Source organism: Humulus lupulus, chromosome 2 (genome assembly GCF_963169125.1).
Source record: "Humulus lupulus chromosome 2, drHumLupu1.1, whole genome shotgun sequence".
In the NCBI taxonomy this organism is placed as follows: Eukaryota; Viridiplantae; Streptophyta; class Magnoliopsida; order Rosales; family Cannabaceae; genus Humulus; species Humulus lupulus.
The window spans coordinates 117,030,176-117,035,873 of NC_084794.1; the positions used below are offsets into that span (position 1 = coordinate 117,030,176).

At 28.5% G+C, this 5,698-nt stretch overlaps 1 pseudogene; it reads left to right on the forward strand.

Moving 5' to 3' along the window:
- The first annotated feature begins 974 nt into the window (after positions 1-974).
- LOC133814652 (protein FAR1-RELATED SEQUENCE 6-like) lies at positions 975-3,826 on the forward strand (annotated as a pseudogene).
- Positions 3,827-5,698: the final 1,872 nt, after the last annotated feature.

Genomic DNA, 5,698 nt, shown 5'->3' on the forward strand with positions numbered 1-5,698 from the left:
CACCTGACATCCTAATCAACCATAATAGTATTTAACGGAGTGGTAGTGACGGAATTGCTCAAATTATAACGTTTAATATTTAATTTGTCGAAAAAAAATGTGGTATATAAGTGTATATAACTAAAAATATGTAGTATTTATGCCACAAATACTCCAAAAAATAATTACTTTTTGTATATTTTCAATAAATATCAGATTAACATTAATGAAATATTAAATTTTACATCGTTTTTACAATTATGTAATAAAGCATATATAATATATTAATTTTTTTTGGGACAAATATAGCACGCTACAAAATAACATATGAGAAATAAAGAAAAAAGCTAAACTTCCTGGTGGAAAAAAATCACGAGTCCAGGTGGAGTTACAAGTGGATGCCATATTAATTAAAAAATATTATTCAATTTAATAATAAAAAAAACAGATTTTGTACTGATTGTTTACTTTACCAAAATATACTCTATTCTTTTTCATTTCCTTTTACTTTGCAAAGAAGATAACTTTTCAACTACTCTCAGAAAACGTAACGGAACGGAACAGAAGCTTTTTTCATCTGCAATATATCAAAGAGAAAGAGAAGCTCTTTTCATCTACAATATCAAAGAGGAGAATCAATATAACTATTTTCATCAACTATGGGTAAATGAAGATTACGATAATGTGATATTTTTCTTAACATAGGTATTTATCATTTCATTTTTTTCCTATTTCTTTTTTTATTTATAAACCAGAGATGCTATATGATAATTTTTAATCATAGCAAATAGGCTTACTGTGAAAGATAATTCCTTTTGTGGTGTAATATTCTTTTCCTCAAGGTATGTTATCATTAAATAATCTTTTTTATACATGATATTTCCCTAAAAAAAATTTCATTGTAGTGTATAATTTTTCTTTTAATTAACCATGAATAATTATTCATATATGAACAAGTTTTGTGTGTTACCTATTTTTTTTAGCTGAATTAGGGCATGGAAGAGGCATATATGGACATGGATTTGATAAAAGAGAGAAGTGAAAGAGTTTTAGATAGTCAAAAAGAGAAGGTTGAGTATTCAGAAATTCTAAAAGCACCGGAACCTCAACCTGGAATGTATTTTAGTTCATTTAGTGATCTTATGAGTACTATAGAAAATATGGAAAGCAAGAGGGTTTTGGAATAACAAAGAAAACTTCACGTGCTTCAGAAGACAAAAAAACAAAATTTTTAACTTTGTCGTGTTCTTGAGCAGGAAAATCAAAATCACATAAGCAAAACTATCTTAATCCAAATCCTTTGACAAAAGTGGGATGTAAAGCCAGAATTAATGGTACTATTCTTGAAGATGGAAAATGTAAGATTAATTCAGTTATACTTGAGCATAACCATGGGTTGAGTCCTCAAAAGTCACGATTCTATTTGTGCAATAGAGAGATAAGTATTGGTGCTCAAAGAAAACTTGAATTAAATGATCAAGCAGGAATAAGTATTGTAAAGAATTTTCAATCATTTGTGGTTGAAGCTGGGGGTCATGATAATGTTCCATTTTTAGAGAAAGATTGTAGAAATCTTATTGAGAAAGTAAGACGATTACGACTAGGAGTTGGAGATGCTGAAGCAATTCACCAATATTTTGTTCGAATGCAGTCTAAGAATTCAAGTTTTTTCTATATGATGGATTTAGATGATAAGTCAAGAATCAAAAATGTATTTTGGGCTGATGCAAGGAGTAGAGTGATATATGAAGAATTTGGTGATGTGATTACATTTGACACTACATATTTGACAAACAAGTATGATATGCCTTTTGCCCCTTTTGTTGGAGTAAATCACCATGGTCAGTCAATTTTGTTAGGATGTGGATTGTTATCAAGTGAGAGTACGGAAACATTTATTTGGTTGTTTAAGATGTGGCTTGCATGCATGTCTGGATGTGCTCTGAATGCCATAATTACTGACCAAGCAGCTCTAGCAATGAAGAAGGCGATTGAGGTAGTGTTTCCCCAAAGTCGACATCGTTGATGCCTTTGGCATATAATGAAAAAGATTCCTGAGAAGTTATGTGGCTATCAGTCTTATAAACCAATTAAAAAAGTTTTGAAAAATTGTGTTTATAATTCTTTGACAAAAGAAGAATTTGAACGAGCATGGAGTCTACTCATCAATGATTTTGATCTTCAGGATAATGCATGGTTGCATAGCTTATATGAAGAAAGATATCGCTGGGTTCTTGCTTTTGTCAAAGACACATTTTGGGCTGGAATGTCAACTACTCAACGAAGTGAAAGTATGAATGCATTTTTTGATGGATATGTCAACTCAAAGACAACACTTAAGCAATTTGTTGAACAATATGATAGTGCTTTAAGAGACAAGATTGAGTAGGAAAATCGAGCTGATTTTCAATCTTTTAGCACGTTGATTCCATGTGTGACTCATTTTGCAATAGAAAAGCAATTTCAGGCAGCCTACACAAATACAAAATTTAAAGAATTCCAAAAGGAGTTAACTGGGAAGATTTATTGTGATATTTCCTGTGTTGATGAAAGTTCTGGGTTATTTGATGTGTGTGAGGTTGTATTCTTTGATGGAGGAAGTAAAGAAGTTCATTTCACAGTTCATTTCAATAAAGAAAATTATGAGGTTCAATGTGCTTGTTGATTGTTTGAATTTAAAGGAATTTTATGCAAGCATGCTATCTCAATTCTTATTAAAATGGGAGTTCAAAATATTTCAATGAAATATGTTTTAGCAAAGATGGAGAAAGAATTTAAGAAGATGTCATACAAAGATCAAACTTGTTTATGATGATTTACATAGAAATCTTGAAGCACGACGATATCATGAGCTCCAAAAACAATTTGACAAAGTAGCAGATTGGGTTATTGTCTCTGATGAAAAGTTCAAAATATTTTGGAATTTGATTCATGAATTTGAAATGAACTTAGCTAAAGATGAAGTAGATTATATAGTGGATTTGGCTACCACTCAAGGTTCTCCTACTAAAAATCATCATGATGAAATGATTAATGAAAGTAATGAACCTCGTTCTCCTATTAATGTTCGAAGATATGGGCGTCCACCAAAGAATAGGAGAGTTCCAATGGTTGAAAAGCTAACAGCTATGAAAAAGAAAGGAAAAAGTGAAAGAATCAAGAAAGAAAGAAAGAAATTAAAGGCAAGGAATTTATCTTGCTATATATTGTTATATTCTTAATATTTATTCCCAATTAAAGCTTATGCATGTGTTCCATATTTTTACAGGATACAAAGAAGGAAGAATGTAGTATACATAATGTGAACATTGCTGGTACATTAGATAGATTGAGTATCTAGGTATAATAAACATCCAATTTGTATAGTGACTTGTTTAATTTTTTTTTAATTTAATCATCTAGTCACTAGTATAACTTGATCCGTTACTCTTTTTCAGAATAAATAAGCACAAATACAAATGCCCATGTCATACGAACTACCTACAACACAAATTTTAGGTTTCTAACCAAATTTGCAAACCTTACCTATGTCCTACTTCCATTACCCACCATCATATAGTTTGAATCCTTTTATCTTTCCAAGTAGCATTTACAATGCGCAAGGTAAAAACAAAATTCATTGGAAAAATTATTACATTGTTTATATCCTTGTTAACTTGCTTGACTTTTTTTTTCTTTTCTTTATAAAGAAACTGCAAACCTTTCAAATTCTGGCCAAACTAGTAGACAACATCAAATGGGAGAAGGTATTTTTTATTTTTGGCTATGTAATTGTTAGTTATCTTTACATGCCTTACACTGAAATTTTATTATATTGAAATTTGAATTTACAATTCCAGGATTATGAGGAAGTTCCATGATTGTGAAGAAGTTCAATATGAAGATCTTTGTAATATTTTTTTTTCTGGTTTTACAATGGTTGTACTGAAGAACTTCCAGTTAATTTAGTGTGATTAGATAAACATTTGTAGCTTACTAATGCTCCCCTATTTTTGGACAATTGGGTGTCAATGCAGCTCTTGACTAGAGTTACATACACCTCCCACTAAAGATATCAAAACAGTTATATATACCTACAATTATTACAGATCTTTAAAAACTTTGATTACCTTATAAGAGTCACGTATCAATCTGAGATAGGCTTGTGCAATACCAAGCTATCAACAACAACTTTTGAATGAGCAAAATATCACTTCTTAGTATTTCTCCACTCAAATGCATATATACATACATAGCTCTCGTCATCATTGTGATGAGTTGCTAAGATGATACATTTTATTCATTGCAAATAGATTTATGGTGAAAGATTAAGAAATTTATGGTGTAATGTTCTTTTTCTCAGGTATGTTATCATTGAATATCTTCTTTTTTCGTTTTAATTTTTTTTTTCTGGGCAAAGGATATTTTTCTCAAAGATTTTTTACTTTTAGCATTAGAGATAGTGTTACGTAATTTTCTTGGATGAATTAGTACATGGAAGAAGCATGTATATATTAAATTGAAATTTGAATTTTTAATTCTCCAATTATAAGAAAGTTTCATGATTATGAAGATGATCTGAAGATCTTTCTAATATTTTTTCTGTTTTGAAGTTCAAAATAATTAAAAGAAATCAACAAAATACCCTTATTTTTATAAACAATAAATAGAGGCAAGTACAAGACCTAAAAACTCTATTCATATTCTCTTCATTGATTGTGAAAATTAATTTTCATATCAAACATAAATTATTTTTATTTTCTTAGATACCAAATAGAAATTTGGATGAAAATATTCAAACTTAAGACAGAATGAGGGAGAAAAAGAAAAATTCATTATATTTATGGAGAGAGAAAAATGCCAGAAATAAGTACCAGTGAAGGTAAACCTTAAAAAATCATAAATGGAGGACTGAGCATTCAAACCTCCATTCTTGGATTGTAGATGGATATAGATTACTGTTTTTCTTCCTCTCCATAATAAACAGAGGTTTCTGGATCGTTTTATATTGATGAGAAAGAAAAAAAAATAGGCAGAATAAATTAATCAAAGTTAAAAAAACAAGTGCCACGTGTATATTTTTATAAGGGAATTTTTCAAATATATGACTTTTATACCATCAATGTACAAAAATATGGGAGTTATACTTTTCTTAATTTGTATGAGAAATTTATTAAGTAAAAAGTTAAGGTATGAGAAACACAATTAGTAGCTAACTAAAATATGAAAATATCACATTTTTTTTATCATTGTTATGTTTTTTTTGATTTTGAAAGTAATTTTTTTTCCATCATTTTTTCTTTTTTTTTTTTCCTTGTTTTTTCTCCATTTTTCCCTTTTTCTTTTTTTTTTTCTACCAATTTTTTCCTTCATCTTTTTTTCTTTCCATTTTTTAATTCTTCCTCTTCTTTTTTTTTTTCATTTTTATCCATATTTTTTTTTCTTTCATTTGTATTGTTTTATTTTTTTTTCATATTTTTTTCAGTTTTTTTTTCATTATATTTTTTCTTCATTTTTGTATTTATTATTTTCTCTTTCAATTTTTTTCTTTTTTCACACATATGAGCTTTTTTTTTCTTCTTCAATTTTTTTCATTTTTTTCTACCAATTTTTTCATTCATATTTTTTTCTTTTCATTTTTCCATTATTTTTCTTCTTCTTCTTTTCATTCTTATTTATTCATCTTTTTTTTTTCATTCATCATTTCTTTTGTTTTTTTTTCATATTTTTTTTTTCAGTT